Source organism: Lutra lutra, chromosome 4, assembly GCF_902655055.1.
Source record: "Lutra lutra chromosome 4, mLutLut1.2, whole genome shotgun sequence".
Taxonomy (NCBI): domain Eukaryota; kingdom Metazoa; phylum Chordata; class Mammalia; order Carnivora; family Mustelidae; genus Lutra; species Lutra lutra.
This window is the reverse complement of record NC_062281.1, coordinates 93510500-93531260: the sequence shown is the minus strand read 5'-3', so window position 1 is coordinate 93531260 and position 20761 is coordinate 93510500. Positions and strand designations below refer to the sequence as shown.

Sequence of the window (20761 nt, the reverse complement as noted above, 5' to 3'; positions counted from 1 at the left end):
GACAGTTATAATGCATGAAGCAGAGAGCATACAAGAATACCTGGGCCATGTGAACAGAGAAATGGAAATCCTAAGAACCCAAAAGAGATGTTAGAGACAGAACACACTTTGACAGAAATGAAGAACACCTTGGATGGGCTTGTTAGTAGACTGGACACAGCTGAGGAAAAAAATCTCTGCGCTTGAGAATATCTCAATAGGAGCCTCCAAACCTGGGGGTGGGGACTCCTCAAAACAGACACTGTTGGGTCCATTATCAAAGGAACAAGACTGAGACAAAGTTATGCAAAGCCTTATTCTATGCCACGCATTAGAAGTTAAACTGACTGGCCAGGGAAACGAGGCTGAGACAAAGTGAAAGTTATGTAAAGCTTTATTCTATGCCAAGCATTAGAAGTCAGACTGACCAGCCAGGGCCACCTCTGAAGAGAGCGACGCCCCTTAGTCTTACAGGCTAATTTTTATAGGGCACAATTGCAGACATCTACATATGTGGCTTTGGCTGATTGGATGTCTCCTACCTGTGTGTTTTAGTAACGGTTACCTGGAACCGATACTAGTAACTGTTGAGGCGTTTATTAAACAACAAAATGGCCTTGTTTTAGGTATGTGTTTTAGTAATAGTTACCTGGAACTGATATAAACAAAATCACCTTGTTTTAGGTGTGTGTTTTAGAAACAGTTACCTGGAACTGATATCAATAACTGTTGAGGCATTTATTAAACAACAAAATGTCTACCTAGGCAACATGGAGTCACTATGGCTAAGTAGGCCCAGGCAGGCCCTAGGGGGTTAACATGTTTTAACGTGGAATCGACCCCAACAACACAATGCAATCAGTAGCAATAGCATCAGTGTAGCTCAGGATTGCCTACTACTAAATTCTCTAACTTCCACAAATTTGATGAAAACATACACACTGAAAAGGAAAGCTATTCAGTTTGATAATTTCCAAGATGTTTTATTTGTTTTATTAAAACTGAATACTGACCTGTGGATTCACAGACCTGTACCCCTGGGGATAAAAATACATTTTATGTTTATAAAAAAATAAAAGAAATTAATAAAAAAATACCTGAATACTGAAATGCAACAGATTCAAACATAAAACAATCTTTTTTTTTCTTAAAAATAGTGGTAAATTACAAAAAAGAAAAAGAAAGATAACAGGAACTATTGGCCAATGGTGCATATTTACTACTTAATAACTTCATATTTTCAGTGGCACTAAAATTGTAGACAACCATAAAAAAGAAAAAATATATTTATATTATATATATATATATATATATATATATATATATATGGGTTGAGGGGAAACCTGACTCCAGCTGGTCCTGTGTGGCACTCCCAGCTGAGACTTGGGTTCTCATTAGATTTTGTCTTGGGGGCTCTTTCTTGTCAGGTTTAACATGTCTTATTCACATGGAGAAGTTGAGGGTTCTGTATCCTTCTAGTTCAGATTCCCTGAGCATCCCAGGAGGAGAATTCTTGTGCAAGTGACTCATTAAGACAATGGTCCTGGGAGAACGAGGCCTTGCAATTGGAGAAACAGAGAAGGAAGGCAAAGAAGCCAAGAAAGAGTGTAATTTTAGGCCAAGTTCTAAGTGTTTTATGGGTATAAATAATGCTGCTCTGCTGAGGAAGTCCATAGGGCCTGCTTCCCCATGGCCTCGAGGAAAGAGGTGAGGGAATCTCAGGACAGCCCCTGCAGGAACACAGCAGAGTTCAGATGCAACCAGGTGATGGAGATGGAAGGACCGGCAGGGTGGCAACCCCCGTGCGAAACAGAGGTAGCACCAGCTGTGGGAATGACCAAACGAGGAAGAGAACAGACAATGTGTGTGTTTGTGGGGGAGGGTGGAGCTATAATCGGAAGGAGAGCAATAGGAATCTGTGCCCCAAGAGCCAAAGACGTGATTACCTCTGCACCCTAAGCTTGAAGGCCATGGAATGTACATGCCTGTCTCCACTCGTCAAACTACAGTTTTCTTATGGGAATCTTCTGTTTCATGACACCGAGGACTTTCATGTGGCCAAAGATTAGACACGCATCCTGGCTGTCCCTTGAGCCCTCACCAGCATCACATTCAGGCTTGGGAGGGTTCTTCATGCAGATGGAAGCATCCAAAGCCAGCTCTGAAAAGAAAAGGACAACAGGATGTGCTGTGATTCATGATCTTTCCGAGCCTCCACCTACATTGATGTCAAAGAAGGACAGTGGACAGAATGAGACAGGCCATCCGACAGTTCACAGGTGAGGGGACGCCAAAGGACAAACTTCGATTCTTTCCTATTGTGTTCATCTCTCTCACACTCCCGTAAGGATAATGGTGCCAGGAGGCTGACATGTTCACAATGGATAAACGTGAAATCAAGAGAAACAGAATTGGTAAAAAGAAATAGTTCTGGGGAAGAGAAGACAAAGTCAAGGAAATTGTGCTGGAAAGAGGCTGTACTGTTGGAGAGAAGAGACTATAGAACTCAGTCAAAGTCAAGGTTGAAGGGAAGCCTTTAGGGAGGTACCAGGGAAGAGAAAGCTGGGGGATTTACACAACACACTTCAACATGCTGTACATTTCATACATGTGCACTATGTATAATATAAACACTGAATAGACATCATCTATGTGACATAAGTTCTAAATGTGTGTGTCTATCTGTATGTACATATATATATTTAACTGAGTCAATGATTAAATAGGGATTTGGGGGACATGGAACATAACATTCTAACCCCACTTCTGCTCAGTTGAAATGGGAATAAACACACGGAATCCACAGGAATGAGAGAAGTGGTGCTGAGAAACAGGTGAGCTGTTTGGGAACAAATCATAGGAAAACCATCAGTCACAGTGCAAAAGTTTGCATTCACTTCCAGTTAATAGGTTGAAATGTAATCCCCAGTGTGATGGTACTATGGGGTAAGCCTTTGGGAGGCAGCTCCTCCCATAAAAGGGATCCATGCCCTATAAAAGAGACCCCACCAAATTCCATCTCCTCTGTGCCCTGTGAGAACAGAGCTAGAAGGTGGCCACCTGTGAACCAGGAAGGCAGTGTCACCAGGCCCAGAAATGCCCCTGTTTGATTGTGGTTCTGTTGCACCTCCAGAACTGTGAGATACTGATTTCTGTTGTTAAGAAGTCAGCCCATCAGCAGCATTTTTGTTATAATAACCAGAGTGGACAAAGTAACTGGCATGGAGCCTGGTTTCCTGATCAGGCCTCTGTGGGGGATGAGTCAAAGAGAGAGGAAGAGAGCCAGTGGGATGAGTCAGGGCTGGGACGGTGGGCACCAAGGAGAAGTGACAGGCTTCACGGAGAGGACAGTAAGGATGGCAAGTTGTAAGGCGATTGTTGGGGCTGTGCTTCCAGAACACTCACTGAGCTCTTTCTCTGGCACTTCTGCCTGGTGCCACAATGCTGCTGCTGCTGATGTCACCTCCCCATGGGAACTGCATCTCTTCATTTCTCAGGGAGATGGGTGCCTGACAGAGGAGCCCCAGGCCACCCCAGGCTCCAAGAAGGGACACAGAGTGCTGGAGGGTAAGGGACACAGGACCCAGAGGAGGGTGGAGAAGCTCAGTCTTCAGGAATTCTGAGCAGCAGGATCCTGATGAGCAGGAGGCTGGGGATGAGGCCTCGGATGTGAGGGGAGATGATGGACTAGATGGAGGATTATAGGAGAGAGTGACGTGTATACTTAATGGAACAAACTGGACTTTTATTTCCTTAGAAAAGGAAAAAACAAAAATAAGCAGGAGATGGTGTTGTGAGGCCAATATTTCCACTGTCACTGTGAGCAGCAAACAGGGAAGATTGGCTTGAAGATGTTGAAGGTGAGGAAACTGGGCACACGAGCCTTTCTGAGAAAGGCAGGCAGGATGGGCTCCAGCAATAGCAGAGCCGCTAAATGCTGTTCCTCCTGGCATGAAACAATGCCCTGAAACCATTTCCAAGAGTTGAAACACTATAGGGATCTGGGGATTAGATGGGACAAGTTGATACATATTGCCAAGCAATTTTGTTGGATCAGGGATCCTAGAAATTATATTTCATGTTCCCAATCAATGAGATGAAGACACCATTTTCTGTGGTTTTCAGTAAGGGTACTGAAGGAAACATATGTAAGAAGAGGAAGAAGTTCACCGGTGAAAGAGCCAGGAAGTTGCAAGCCCAGCACGTGGTTTAGAGCTGATACTAAACACCAGGCTCTTGCTCTCCTTGCTGTATTGGAGCATCATGGGGTTTGACACACACCTGTCTTCTGAGACATGTGTCTGAACCTTTCTCATACCTTCCTCCCTGGGAACACAGACCTTGATGTCAGCATCTGAGAGAGCTGTGCAGCAACACAGGGATGTTAGGCAGCCTAGTCAAGAGCCTATAGGGGACCCCTGGTGAGAACAGATAGGGCCTGGGACCTCTCAGCCCTGATTGCTTTTGGAGGGATAACCTCATGGAGACACTCATCTCCTGGAGGAGCTGGAGGAGCCACAGGCTCTGTTATGACAGAGTCACTCCCAGGGTAGGTGTTGGCAGAGGTGTGGCTGGCTCCCAGGTGATACTGGGGACTGTCGTACAATATTTTGTTTACATTTACAACTGTTTCAAATAATTTGATAGAAAAGCAGAGATGAAAGGGCAAGCCCTGTCCCCACTTAGTCCCTGATAGGACCAAGTGGAGAGCAATGAACAGTCTAGCCTGATGAGGGTCTGACGTCCACGCCCACTGGCCAAGGGTCCTGGGCAAGAGATGTGACCTTGCTGGTGCTCAGTGCCCTTGGCTCTCACAGGAGATGCCACACCAACTGGAGAATGTCCCTGTGAGGACCCTGTGATTCCAGCACAATAGAGCTCCTGGCTGTATGTAAGTTAATATTGAATCCAAGAGCAGAGATCAAACCCGTGTGAGTCTACACGGCTTTTTGGCATAGATTCATCTTTCGGCCTGTTTAGGTTGTTGGGTAGAGAGAAGACAGGCTTCCTGGGACCCCCTCTCCCAGGGAACATTGTTCCCCTCACAATGGGAGTACTTACCATCTGCATGCAGATCCAAGAAGGTTTCTTGCTTTTCACATGTGGATGAGGTGCTTGTATAAGGAAGGCCTCCAGGTGTCTTGCAGGTCCTGGCCAACTGAAGAAGTCAAATAACATTCGTCCAGTGACATCTGTGGGACTTCATTCTCTTCTGCCACTGGCAGCTCCCTGTGGAGCCTTCTGTCACTAGGAGGACTGGAGATGCAACAAGAAGGCTGAGTCAATGTGGAATCCCAGCTGGTTTTGACAGCAGGAGGAGGGGCTGGTCACAGGAAACAAATGGGAAGTCCCCATCCAGGAAGATGAGCCATTTTACCTCCATCCAGGGCCAGAGTGTGGATGTGTTAGGGATAGTTCAGTGAGCCATGGAGGGAAAGAGAGCAGGAGGTGGTCAGAGCATGGCCAAAATGGGAGTTTAAAGGGAAGGAGTCTCAACTTCCCCAGGGCACGACAGTCACAACACACAGCACACTCAGAAAACAATCCAACCAGCACCAACTCTTTTGCATACATTTTGGTGAAATTTACAGAAGACCCCAAGACAACCCTACTATGGCAACATTGTGGATTCCCAGAAAGCTTGTGTGTCCAAGGCCTACGTGTCTAAAGATTGAGACATAAATTTTTTTTCTAAACACTCTTCTTGCCATGAATTCTTGCCAACATCATAATGCAAAACCAGCAGAGAAAGATGGCATCTTGGTTGGATCCAAATCAAAAAGAGATCGTGATAATGCCAGAAATCCTGTGATTGCTTGGTCTACCAGCATCAGTCTGAAACCGTCCTTTTGGATGGGGCTTTGCCTGGTTTGGGGATCAGAGTAATGCTGGCTTCATCAAAAGAGTCTGAAAGTTTTCTATCTGTTTCTATTCTTTGACACAGCTTCAGGAGAATAGGTATTTCTTCTTTGAATGTTCGGTAGAATTCCCCAGGGAATCTGTCAGGTCCTGGGCTCTTGTTTTTTGGGAGGTTTTTGATCACTGCTTCAGTCTCGTCACTAGATATTGGTCTATTCAGGTTGTCAGTTTTTTCCTGTTTCAATCTGGGAAGTTTAGAGGTTTCCAGGATTGCATTAATTTCTTCAAGGTTGCTGAACTTATTGGCATAGAACTGTTAATAATTTCTGGTGATTGTTTCTATTTCCTTTGTGTTAGTTGTGATCTCTCCCCTTTCATTCATAATTTTATTAATTTGAGTCCTTTCTTTTTTCTTTTGGATTAGTATGGGCAGTGGTTTATTGATCTTATTGATTCTTTCAAAGAACCAGCTTCTAGTTTCATTGATGTGTTCTACTGTATCTCTAGATAACTTACTGATCTCTGCTCTAATCTTGATTATTTCCCTTCTCGTGCATAGGGTTGACTTAATTTGTTGTTGAATTTCCAGTTCTTAAGATATAAAGAGAGCTGGTGTATTCGGGATTTTTCAGTTTTTTTGAGTGAGGCTTGGATGGCTGTGTATTTCCCCCAAGGGACTGCAGATTCCAAGTTTGGGAGGGATTAGGCAAGGGGCCTATACAAGTGGCACAGTGAAAGAGAGAACATTGCTAATGGACCATTTTGTGGGTATCCGAATGGGTGAAATAGGTACATTTAGCACGTCCTAGATTTGCCTAGATCTCAGATGTCACCATTAAATAAAAGCCCATGATTCTTCAGAGTTACCTGGGGTAAATCGGGTCTTGGTCTTCTTCCTCCAAAAGATCATTATGACTTCCTACAAATAAAGAGAGACAGAGCCAATCACATTCAACAGAGCAACATTTATGCATTATATTAAATATCTGCTACAACTAGCACTGGGGCATAATTATCCTTAGCGGGGCAGAGGATAGTGTGAGAGAAATCCTCCAGGAGGCCTCAGGGAATGTCTTGGGAATGTGTCATGGTTTGCTTTCCTTAGCCATTGGGCATGAACTCCCTGATGTGGTCGGGCCATATAGAAAGAGTCTTGTGTACGGAGTGAAATGTGTGTTTTACCATTGATTCTGGGGAACATCTTACCTGAATTTTAAAAACTTACTGCAACCTTCTCACCTTCCCTTATCTCATGAGATACTTTAGGTGTGATGGTTTAAAGGCATTTTGACACAGACACCATACTGATGGATAGAATCTGTAAATCCTCAAATCAAGAGGAATCTTTTGTGTAAAATCCTTTGTGCTACACAGACATAGGAGACATGCATTGGGAGGGGCAATGCCCAGGCTCAACTTTGCTTCAGGGAAACATCCAAGCCAGCTGATGGCAGAGAAGTTGATGTCCTGATACTCCAATGATGACTCACTGAAGGAAGCCAACATAGAAGACACAGACTGTGGGGATCAGAGCAGTCAAACCAGGGAAACAACCAGTCCAAAGATCTAGGTAAGGCTGATGGCATCTTTGGACAGGCATAAAAGTGCAAGGACTTTATTTGGGTATGAAAACAAGAGCAGTGCAGATGAGGAGAAACATTTAATGGAAATCAGGAACAAGGACAGACACCTTGGCCTGTGTAGGACAAGTGAGTGTGAGTTGTCACATCTGCCTTGAATCCAGTGTCCTAACTTCTGTCAGAAGCCAGAAGTAGGGCCTGAGATGAGGAACAAAGGGCAGGTCCATGACTCACCTGATGTCTGTGCTGAAAAGTCTATCTGAGAGCCTGACTGACATCCCTATGTCTACTGAACTTCTACACAGGGATGAGACATCTCATTGTAACCAGAGTTTGGGATACCAAACATAGGGGGTCAACTTGGGAGTCCAGTTGGAGCTTTATCACCTTGACAATGGAGGACTTGCTAGTTAATTCCAGAGCAGAACAGATGTCCAGATCTTTAAATGAGTTGCTGTCAGCCCTCCTATAAGTTGCATGCTGGTCGGACAATTCAGGAGGGGGTGAATCAGTCAAAGAGCATTCATCCAGTGAGTCCCCTTAGGCATCCTGCTCTTCCACTTCTGGAGCTTTATGCTGAGCCTGGTAGGGTGGGGAGATCTGAACATTAAAACAAGAAAAGGATCCTGCTGGTTTTGATGGGAAGCTGAGATGCAGAGTCATAAGAACGGAGCACAGCCATTATTGATGCAAAAACTATCCTCCTGTTTCATGAGCAGTGTGTGGCTGCTGTGGGGACAGTACAGATATCTAGAGAACAGAAGGATCTCAGGGTAGTGGCCAGAAAACAGAGTTTCTGAGCAACAAACTGAATGATTATAGAATGGAAGTCATGGCTCACAGTAACCATGGAGAATCCTAAAGATGGTTTCGACACTTTTGCATAAATGCTGTTGTTGTTACGTTCAGTGATCAAGTGAACACGACTTTTTTTTTTTAATTTCTTTTCATTGTAACAGTATTCATTGTTTTTGCACCACACCCAGTGCTCCATGCAATACTTGCCCTCCCCAAAACCCACCACCTGGTTCCCCGAACCTCCCACCCCCCGCCCCTTCAAAACCCTCAGGTTGTTTTTTAGGGTCCATAGTCTCTCATAGTTCACCTCCCCTTCCAATTTTAAAAGGCATCCTCAACCTGGAGAGATCTCGTGTGTTCAGTGACTCTTTCTCTAACTACTGTGATAAGACGTGAATTTTTTTCTAGGTATTCTTTTGCTAGAATATATCCTCAATGTGGTAACACCAAAGAGGGAGAGACAGCTCTGCCTGTCACTGTGGATTTACCAAAAGAAGACAACAGGGGAATGCAGAGAATCCCACTGACTAATCAATTCACCAAGTTCAACTGAATGCAGGTTAGTGAGATGGAAGGGTCCATTAATAGAATTTAGCCATGTAACACAGTGAAGACACACATCATGGTTAAAAGAGATACTTTCTGGTTGGAGAATGGATGAAATAGATACATTCATCAGTTTCTATTGTTTTCAATGAAATGCAGTCCTTAGATTTAACCACTGAAATAGCAACCCATGATTCTTTCTTTTTATTATTTACATATAATATGTTATTTGTTTCAGCGGTACAGGTCTGTGAATCATCGGTCTTATACAATTCACAGCACTCACCATAGCACATGCCCTCCCCAATGTCCATCACCCAGCCACCCCATCCCTCCCCCACCCCCAGCAGCCCTCAGTTTGTTTCTTCAGATTAAGAGTCTCTTATAACAACCCATGGGTCTTTAGAGTTACCTGGGACATATCAGGTCTTGGTCTTCTTTCTCCTCACAATGGAATTGATTTTCTGTACATAGATAGAGACTGTGCCAGTCATTAAGCATATCCCTCTCGGTACAAAAGAATCCACTGTCTAATGCTGCCCAGGCACTCAGATATGCTTAATGTGAGAACATGTTCAGTGAGAAGATTACATGAGGATGCCTCCTGTATTGCCTTGTGATAACTGCCTTAATTTCCCAGCCTTAGCCATTGGGTAGGAGATTATCATCCCAGTTTCCCCTGTCTGAAGTCTGTGTAAACACTTTAACTTCTCTTTTTTCACAGATTCTGGAGAGCCAGCATCCCTTCATTCTAAAAGGATTACTATAGTATTCAGTCTTCTCTCCTCAGATAGCTGGGTTGCTGAAAGCTTAGTGGAATTTATACACTGAGATTGAACAGATGGAATGCAACTACAAACCCTTAAGTTAAAGTGGGTCTTTGGTGCTACACAGATCCGTAGCCCAGTTCGTGTGGGGGGAAGGAAATGCCAAGTCACAGCTGTGCTGCTGGAAACAAAGAGCTTATCAGTGGAGGCACTGATGGTGGGTTTTCAGACAACTGTTTAGGAAAACAAGCCAACCTAAAGGAGATAGAGAATGGGGCTAAGAAGACCAAAACCAGTTAACCCTGGACAAGAATGCCAATTGACTATGGCAGGCATAGGTTCATAAAGGATCTGCTCACAGATGAAATGTACAGCTTACTAAATGTGAGAAATTTCATCAAGATTAGGTCTGACAGACAACTTCTCTGGTCATATTGCTGAGGTGTGTTGAGTTTGTGGTGCCTGACATGGGCCCAGTGACCTGACAGAGAAGCCAAGGTGACAGGTGATGCCCTGGGAGTAGGAAGAGAGGAAAGTTCCCTGACCCACCTGATGTCTGGGCTTAAAACTTAATCCTAGAGCTCATTTCAGATCAATATGTCTCTACAGAACTTGCCCACAGGGATGAACTTTCTGGGCACAGCAGAGGTCTGGGGTATAAAGAACAGGAGATCTATGTGGATGTCCACTGGGAGCTTTGTCACTTTGATAATGGAGTACTCACTGGCCCCTTCCAGAGAGGAACAGACTTCTGGGTTCTCAGGTGAGAAGATGGCGGCGCTCCTGTAAGGCCAGTAGGAGTCAGATAGGTCGGGAAGCACTGAGTATGTCAAATAGCATTCATCCAGAGAGTCCCATGAGGTGTCCTTCTCTACCACCTCTAGCAGCTGTTTGCTGAGCCTGCAGCATGGGGACAAATGAACATTAACCTCAGAGTCTGGCTTTGATGGAGGGCAGAAGGGAGTGGTCCAGAAAGCAAAGAGGTTGACCTAGGAAAAAGAGGAACAACTCTTCTTGTGTTTGTGGGACAAGGTGTGCTTGTCACAGGGGTGGCAGATAGAAAGGACAATAAGTGCTCAGTATACAAGCCAAATAGCAAGTTTGTGAAGGAAGAGACTGAATTCTCTCTGTGCCGTCCAGCCATGACTAGCTACATACAGAGTCCCAGAATGGTGGCTTTCCCCCTTTATTCAAATGGCATTAAATTCTGCATGTAGGGGCCAAGCACTGGTAGCTTTGGGAGCAGGTGACTGTCCCAGGTATCTCATGCCTGTGAAGGTCCTTTTCTCTAAATATTGTGGCATGATAGAATATGTTTGTCTTCTTGCCATGATATTTTCATTCTATGAACACTGTCAATTGATAAGTCCAACAGGCAGAAAGTAGACATGCATGTCTCTGTAAAATAGACCAGGGAAAATGAGCATGCACAGCGATCCCTGTGACGTATTAGTTCAGCTGGGTCAGCTGACTGTGGGTTAGTTACTCAACTAGAGAAGTGCTTCAGAAATGGGGAGCAATCCCAGTACCACAATGAAAACAGACAACGTTGTGAAAATGGATCATTTGTCATTGACCAAATGGGTAATAGAGATCTCTTGAGCACTTTCTGCTTTTCCCTGGTTGCCACTTTGCAATTCACAGCCCCTAAGTATTCAGAATTACCTGGGGGCAACTGACTCCTGTCCTTTCAGCCCATCCTGATTCATTTGCTTTTCTGCAAATAAACGAAGACAAAGTGACACCAAGCAGATTCCCCTTCACAAATGCCCACTCCCGTGTCCCATGTAGCACAGGGCAGAAATCTAAGCAGAGTAATTACAGGCAACTGTGAGACAAATCATCCTGGAGAGCTTAGGTAGGTCCTTGTAAGCAATCACTGGGATTGCTCTCTTGAGCCATTAAACAAACGTTCCTGATATGTCAGGCCATCATCACAGCATCCTGCCTTGAGACTATGCCAAGAACAAATGATTCTCTTCCCCAAGATTGGGGGAACTACCCAGCTACTTCCTAGAGTGTCGCTGCACTATTCAGGCTTTTTCCATCTGATATGCTGTTGGTTAATTGTTTAGAGGAATCAGCCATTGAGATTAAACCAATGAATGGAATCTACCCACCATCAAATCAGAATAATCTTCAATGCCACAAAGAAACAGGGGCTGTTTATGGGTGAGGAAAGTTTCAGGATCCTGCCTTGACCAGAAAAAATACACTGCACGATAGCATGGACCCAGTTCTGATTCTCTGCTGACTTGAGAGAAGACAAATGGAGACAAGGCTAAGTGAGGAGAGTGAACCAGGGTACTGACATCTCCAAATATATAGAAAAAGCTGCCAGCTACCTTGGCAGGCATTGAAATTCAGGGATATGGCTTAAGAATGGAAATTAGATCCTTGCAAGAGACACAAGAGATGAATTCAAAATTAGGAGGTCTGGAAGTGACCTGCTGTGCCTGGGCTAGAGATGTACATGATTCTGGCAGGGCTGCCTTGAGAGCAGTGATGGGCAGTGGCCCAGACATAAAAGTGCTGTGGCTTAGACAGGAGTTGAGCAAAGCTCACTGACTCATGGAATGTCTTATTTTGAACTCAGTCCTAGAGCCTGAATCAAAAGAGTTTGTAAGTATATGATTGACTTATGGGGGTCAAGTCCTTCAATCTACATAGCATGTGAGGAACAAGATATATGGATATTACTCGGGGACCATGTGCAGTTTCTGCCCCTTTGGAATGGGAACATTCAGAGGCTATATCCAGAGCAGAACCGAATTCTTATGCATCAAATGGGAATTTGCATCAGTGTAACACTCGTTGCTTTCATACTCTTCTTCTAAAATTGAAGGATTCAAAACACATACATCCACTGTGTCCTGTAGTTCCTCCTTCTTTTCACCTTCGTGATGCTCCATGCTGTGGCAGGTAAGATAGCAATGATAAAATATCAAATCAGGAGCATCAGGCACCATTGCTTCCTAGCTGTTTTTGATCAGAGTTAATAGGTTGTGCTCACAGAAAGCAATTTGGCTGTCCCCTTGAAGGAAAAAACTATCCTCCAATATGAGGAACAGTCTGTGGCATCCTACATGAGGATCAATGAGAGACAGAGCTGTAGATGCTCTGTGCACTGGCCTCATAACCAAGTGATGGAGGAGGAGACTAAACTCTCCGTCAGAGTCATGACTCCCAGCACACAGAGGGAATCCAAAGCCATGGCTTCAACTCTTCTACATACAAGGTATTGACTTTTATCTGCAGTGCCCAAATGACTATTGTTCCTGAGGCCTTACTCTCAGGCATGCTGACTCCAATGAATATTTTCCCACTATTTTGATATGACATGCATTTATTCTTCAATCTCCTCCCTTGCTATTAAAAATCCTGCCAAGATGATGCTGTCAAACAGGCACAAAGCTGATATGCTTCTCACCTGTGTTTTCACCACTGAGGAGAGAACAGCTGATTACAGGAATCCCTGGGTTGGGTCAGTTCCTGTGTGTCTACTCTCCGTAGGTTACTCAACATGTGAGGGAGTAAGAAATTGAGGCCTCCACAACTACCACATGGAAATAGAGGACACGGTTAAAGGGGATGTTCTGCTATTAGCCGTATGGATGAAATAGTTCTAGGCAACACTTTCTCTTTATCCCTGGAAGTGAGGTCTCCAGGGGTCACCAGGAAAATTCATAGTCTACAGTCTTCAATTACCTGGAGCACATTGGTTGTTGTCCATTTTCTTCCCCAAGATCATCTTGACTTTCTGCAAGGAAGTTCGGAGACAGCAGGTCACACTAAGGAAATCACATTTCCCATGTTACCAACACAGTGACCACACACACTGCAAGGACATTAAGATTTTCAGTGTAAAACCATACCGTTCTGGCAGGGATATTCCAGGATGCCCAAGGGTAAGCCTTCGGAGAATTAGGACTGTGCCCTGACCTGCTGGGGAAATTCTCTTCCTTGTCCCCTACAAATTATCCCAATATCCTCCTCTAATGTGAGTCTGTGAGAAGAGGTTATAATATATTTTCCGCCAGAGATGCAGGGGAAGAACCCAGGCACCTGCCAGAAGTGTTGCTGCAAAAGGGGATAATTCCCTGAGATATCATGGTCTTGTAGCTTCTCAGGAATTTATACTTGAGACTAGACTAATGAATCAATTGTAGAAACCCTCAAATCAAAAAGAATCTTTGGTCTTCTTCTGAAACAAAAGCCATTTGTGGTTTGAGTGATGCCAGAGCCCCACCTTGCTTCACAGAAGCAAACACACAAGGTAATGACACAGTTGTTTTCAGGTGACGGCTTAGCTAAGTTGAGCCAGCATAGAGAAAGAGGGCAACTGGGAGTGAGAGCTGTGAAATGAGGGAAAGTCCCTTATGTCAGCCAACAATGTTGGACAGTCCTAGAACCTTGAGAGAGATTGATCGTAAAGAGAAAGTATCAGTGCATATTGTAAAAGACATTTGATCCAAGTAGGGTATCTGACAACACCTTTGTGGATGTCCTACTGAGGTGGATAGAGTTTGTTGCCCCAAACACGGGGCAATGACCTGAAAGTGGGGCTGGAGGGTCTGAGGCATGGCCCCTACCTAGGATGGTTGCAGCCTCCCTGACCCACCTGACCTCTATGTTTCCAAATTCATTATGTCCTGATTTAAAGCAACGTGTGTCTATAGGGCCTGTGTATAGAGATGACCTTCTGCAGTGTAGACAAGGTGTGCGGAACAAACAATATGGACACTACCTGAGGGAGCACATGGAGTTTCATCCCCTTGGAATGGGAGCATTCACAGGCTAAGTCTGGAGCAGAGCCTAATTCCTGTTCATTTAATGGGAACTCGCCATCATTGTAAGACTGGTCACTGTCACACCCTTCTTGCAGAGTTGAAGGGGTCAGAACACATTCATCCTCTGTGTCCTGTGGGACTTCCTTCTTCTCAACTTCCTGCAGCTCCCTGCTGTGCCACGTGACACAGGAATGACAGAAGACCACACCAGGAGGATCAGACAGTGTGGCTTTCTAGCTGGTGTTGATGGGAGTTAGTAGGGAGTGTCAGTAGAAGCAAAGGGCCATTGCCTAGAGAGGGGAAAAGCTATCCATTCTACAAGAGACAGAGTGTGGCTGTCTCAGGATGGGAGAGTAGCAGCAGCAGATACTCAGAGCACCAGCCACAGAAGGACCTACAAGGCATGAGACTCAACCATCCCAGTATGGTACAGTCACCACATGAAGCACAGATGGAGACCAGCCCAGGGGCAACCACCATGAGCCTATGTCTTGTGGTTACAGCTCTGGACTCCTTACAGCCTGCAGAAATGTGTGCCTTCTCGGCACCTTTGTATTAATTAGTGTCACATGACTCCCCGAGTTTTTGGTTTTTGGTTAATTACTTCTCTTGGTGTTTAATTTTGATAGTTGTCTCTTTAGCAATTCCTTTGCTGCTCACCTTACTACCAAGGACCTTAGAGACTGTGGAAAATTAATATGCATGTCCTTCCATCGTCCATTTACAGGGAAGAATGGCTATTTTGTAGGTACAGTGAATCCTAATGCTGTTAATTCATCTTGGTCTTCCAAGCCTCATAGAGACAACAGACAACCAGACTCACAGGGCATCCTGGATTGACCATCTGCAGTCTTGCTCATCCTTGCATCTGGCACCTGGGACTCTCTTGACCTCACTTACTTCTCTTTCTACGTCCTTGTACATTTTTACCCACACATTACCAGTTCTTGAATTTGCATTGTCACCTGGGGGTCATTGTTTTTTATTCTTCTTAATCCTCCTGATTGTCCTAATGATCTGCAAAGAAATCCAGAATTGTCCCTTCAGCTATTTCCCACATCATCACTATAAGCACAGCAGCTTCTATGGCCTTAGAGACATAAGTGTCTTTGTGTGACTAGATGTTCTACTGAGTTTAGGGCAGTGTCTTTAAGAACTGCTGTGATCGGGGTTTCTGATCCATCAGGCGGTGTGTCTGTGCTTCTGAGGCTCAGCATCACTGAACCTGGGCAACTGTTTCTCCTGTCTCTTGTTGTCCATATCAGGGGATTGTTGTCCAGGTTCAGTCTTAACTTCCACAACCGTGTCTTGCAGCAGGCCCCAAGTCCCACCCCAGACACAGACTCTGTGCATTCACGGCACTCACGCAGAGCCTCCTCCTTGCCCTCATGACAGAACAACCAGCCTTTCCCACATCCCTCCACCGGGGACTTCATGACCCCCACGTGGGCTTCAGTGTCCTCAAGGGGACGTCTGTCTATGAAAAGTGTTCAATCTAAACTGCGTTCCCACCTTCAAATCATACTGACTCCAGTACCACATCCAACTCCACATGGTCAGGGCCTTTCATTTTTACTGAAGTGCATTCAAGAATTTTCCCATTTGATCACTATGGCGACAAGAATTTATTTGATATACATTACAGATGAGGGTACAGCTATGGAGAAAGTAAAACTCACTCTCTCACCCACGGTCAGTACAGACTAGGCTGAGTCTGGGAACCTCCCACTTCTGCAAGGGATCCTTGTATACTAACAAGCTGTCTCCTGTCACATTCCCCTTTCCAGGCTCTAAATCTGTTCCATGCCGCCTCCTGCCCCAAAGACTGTGTCCCCTCAGGGAGGAAGCAGACAGGTGGACCATGTGACCTCCACCCTGTGCATTGCTCCTTTCTGCTACCACCTCCCAGTCCCGGTCCTCTCATGGCCCCACGTGTGATGGGGAACCCAGGAAACCTGCTGCGAACAGTATGAGGGCAGGCAGGGAGTCTCTTGGGAGCCTTTTGGGAGCCCAGGGCCTTGGAGCAGTGCAGTGCAATCAGGGTCTGTGGCCATCTTACCTGGGCTGAGCTTTCAGACAAGGCACTTGGCCTGCCTGTGTCCCTCAGCCATTTGCTCTTGGAAGTCCTGTCCTCGGCAATGCTCATTGTCATTTTGGGTGAGGAGGTCCTCGAGGTACTTATTGAGTAGTTGGGAAACATCTTTCCCTTCCTGTAGCTTCTCATACAAACGGGTCAGCTCTTTATCCTGATCTCTAACTAGGATATGACATTGCATAAGGTGGGACAGAGAAAACTTTTAAATGCAAGTAATTGAACAATAGATGATAGGCACTTTCATGGAGATTTCTGGCAGAATTTCCCCAAGGAGCCCTTGAAACTAAAGCCTGGCCTGTGTGGTGACCTGTCTGTGGCAGAGAAAGAAGAAGGTAAAGCAAGTCCTCCTCTGTATTCAGAGCGTTCTTCTGGTCATGCCCTGGACTTCCCGTGCACCTTTACTTCTGTAAACAAAGGCAAGTGTCCTCCTAAGAACACATCAGGGAGATGTCCCTTCAGCTGCTCACTTGGAGCACACACATTTCCCTGGAAAACTACGTATAGTGCAGCATGCAGTGAATGGACACGGCGCCAGACACAGAAGCGTGGACAGTATGGCTGGCATTAACTGGTGCACTCAGGAGAATGGCGGGTCAAGAAGACAGCATTTTCTGGAGAAAGGATGGCAGACTGTAGTCAGCCAGGTCCTGACTGTGAAAGGTAAATGGGGTCTTGGTCTCACAACATTGTCAATATGCTAAATGTCATGAATTGTTCCCTCATATGTGGTGATTTTGATTTTTTTTTTTTAAAGAGGGAATGAGGCTCTCAGTCATTAGATTCCACCGTTTACCAGTCACTATTGTCTACTTGTTTTAGACATGTTTGTGTAAGGTGACTGCCATGATGGTTTCTGCCCCTCTCCGGGCCCAGACTTTTGCTACCCCAAGTCAGAAATGCCCACAGCTTCCCTCCAACCTCCCACAGAGAGCCCTCCTTACCTGAGCTTCTCAGCCAACGTTTATGCCTGCTTGCCTGTCTCAAACAGCACCTCCTTCCCCAGCACAGATTCAATGATGTTGGTGGACTGTTCACACTCTGCGAGCCAGAGGTTCCTGCCTCAGTGGAAAGCTGGACATGCTGCTATGCTCACTGCCTTCAAGGGAGGAGGCAGGGTCCATCCCAGGACAAATGGAACCCGTCAACCAGGCTCTGTGCTGGGAGCTCCACGTCTTTTTCCCCAGCCTCCCAAATACAGGACATTGGATTATTGCCTGTTTTAGATCCCAGGAAAGAACAGCCCCAGGACACAGAGAGGAACTAGATGCCCTGACTAACTGGTATTTGGCAGAGTCAGAATTCGTATCCCCTGACACCAACACTGATCATGGCTTAGCAAGGTCTTGCAGCCTCTTAAGGAAAACACTAAGCAGGGACAGGATGTAAGGCCCCTAGGATTACATGACCGATGGGTCCCCTGAGCTGGGATTCCTATACTGAACAAGTGTCTCAAAGGTAAAAATTCTCCCGGATATGCCTGTGTGAACTAGAATGCAAAAAACCAGAATGACTTGAAAGGAACATGGCCAAATCCTAAAGTTTGTGTCATTAGAAGCAGTAGCATCATGAACAGAGTTTACATGGTTCCAGGCTCTTTTGTGAGAGCTTAACAAGAAATTCCTCAGGATTCATCCCAACTCAGAGAAGTAGGTCTCACGATGGTAGTAGTTTAACAGAGAGGGAAACTGAGGCACAACAAGATAGGTATCAGGGATTTGAGTCCAGGTGGACTGACCCAGAGCCCATGTTCTTCACCCCTGTGCTGTGTTACCTCCACCCCAAGCCCTCGGGTGGTAACTGTCTTCATCATCTTCACAACTGGTTTTCCACAGTTACATGATGATTATGAGGAAAGTTGCAGTCGAAACTTTGCTTGTCCTTCCTTGAAAGGTCATCATCTCTTCGCTTTCCTAAAGAGCAGGTTTCAATTTTTACTTGTCACCACCTCACTCGTTTTTAATTATACCTCCCCTTGTTTTATTGAAGGCAAACTGTGAGAAAATGACAAAAATTCAGCCTCAGTGTTCTCAGGATTCCTTCCTGTCATTCAGCTGTGCATGTGCCCCATTCTAATGGTTCCTTCTGCCACCACAGCCCCCTCCTAATGAACAGGCAGCTGAGCTCCCCATTTCAGGCTGACTGTGGGGGAGGGCTTGCCCCACACACTGACTTGGGTGGTTTCTGGGGCTGTGGATTTCCCCACTCACCCTCATTCTTACTTGGCCACGTGTCTCATGGCTCAGGCCTGGACCTGCTGACCATCCTGCCTCACTGAAGGTTGCTCATCTCAGGGAGAGACACAGGAGGTAGCAAAGATTGTCTCACATTCCCTGAAACACCCCCAATCTTCCAACCAGGTATCACCTGTCCTCCATGGACTCGGGAAGCAGATCCTGAACACGGGTTCCCTCTCACCTGGGGAGTACCTGCGTGGATGGCATCCTTCATGGATACCACAGTTTCAGGGAAACCAGACCCCACCTCCATCTCTTGGAACAGGTAGTGTCACTTGCTATAGTTCTTCCCCCTCCCCACAACCCCGGTGCCGTGTGGACCATCAGCACGTTTCCGCAGTATAGCTCGCTCGGTGCTTTGCCAATGGAATATCCAAGAACCAAGACCTGATAGAGTTCCTTAGTCCCAGACCAACTGAGATGGAGGATCTGCTATAGGACAGAGAGGATCCTGACAGGACAAGTCATCTCTGTGTCTGCACCAGGAATCAATCACTGGGATGAAAGCTCTAACCCATCTGATAGGTCACTGCTAACCTGGGGAGGATGCGAACATACTTGTGTTCCGTTTTCCAATCCTCAGGAAACTGAGGGTCAAATACCCACTTCTACCATTACTGCATTGTGGTCAGAATGAAATTTATGGTGACATTAGAAATGAAGAAGACAGCATCTGAAGAGGCTTTTCATTGCTCAGAAGGAGTACACACAGCCATGACTTTGTAGAGCAGGACCTTGTAGGACTTACTGTATTTCTGCAGTTGGTTGGCCAGGAACTAGGCTGTAGCTTCAGATATAAAGAAGAGTAAATGAAACAAGATGGGATTGGGAGGGAGACAAACCTAAGTGACTCTTAATTCACAAAACAAACTGAGGGTTGATGGGGGGAGGGGGTTGGGAGAGGGGGGTGGGGTTATGGATATTGGGGAGGGTATGTGCTATGGTGAGTGCTGTGAAGTGTGTAAACCTGGCGATTCGCAGACCTGTACCCATGGGGATAAAAATATATGTTTATAAAGCTGTAAAAAAAAAAAAAAGAAAAAGAAAAAAGAAAGGATGAATACCCAAGTTTTGTAGCAACATGGACGGGACTGGAAGAGATGATGCTGAGTGAAATAAGTCAAGCAGAGAGAGTCAATTATCATATGGTTTCACTTATTTGTGGAGCATAACAAATAGCATGGAGGACAAGGGGAGATGGAGAGGAGAAGGGAGTTGAGGGAGATTGGAAGGGGAGGTGAACCATGAGAGACTATGGACTCTGAAAAACGATCTGAGAATTTTGAAGGGGTGGGGGGTGGGAGGTTGGGGGCACCAGGTGGTGGGTATGGTAGAGGGCACGGATTGCATGGAGCACTGGTTGTGGTGCAAAAATAATGAATACTGTTATGCTGAAAAAATAAAAAATTAATTAAAAAAAAAACATAAAACCCAAAAAAAAAAAAAAAAAGAATTTCTCCTTAAGGTCTCAGAAGTCCTGCTTGCTTTTTTCCAGCTGGAATCGAAGCCCTTGGTTTATTTTCAGGAGACTGATTTCTGCCCCTGTCTTGAGTAGAGAGCCAAGAGGTGCTGCCATGGTGATGTTTGGCAGGAAAGGTAGAGCTGGGAACCAAGGAGAAGAAACCCAAACACATGATGGGTTAAAAACCCGTGACATCAAGTAGGTTTAATCAGGGCTGAGGGGTGAAGAAAAAGAAATTCTTTACTTACTGTGGGAACAATTTGAACAACACTCCACAGCACTTGAGAGTCAGTAACCACAAAAACAAGGTTCAAGATGGCAGAGATGGGAGCCGAAGGCACTGATCATAGCTCAGACTCCAACTGGAATGACCGAGGGAGCACCCAGAATTCCAGCTAACAGTCTGTACTTGCACTAACAGAATGGAACGTCCAGAGTGTCAGTGGAACCTTGGGAGACCCTGCCTTCCTGTTGCCAAGGCCATGCTAGTATACAAGGCTGCCTGGTCTCCCCTGAAGGTCACCACTGATGGGGCCCACCCCTCAGTGGCCAATGTCAATAGTTGTCTACCCTTGTGCTGATAGCTCAGTTCCCATCTCCTTCTAAAACATTATCTCAGCATAGTTCTCATTGTTCATTCTTATGTCTGTA

General features: G+C 45.5%; 1 pseudogene; it reads right to left on the bottom strand.

Moving 5' to 3' along the window:
• Positions 1 to 1982: 1982 nt before the first annotated feature.
• Positions 1983 to 20224, bottom strand: LOC125097334 (neuroblastoma breakpoint family member 4-like; annotated as a pseudogene).
• Between the last annotated feature and the right edge of the window lie 537 nt (positions 20225 to 20761).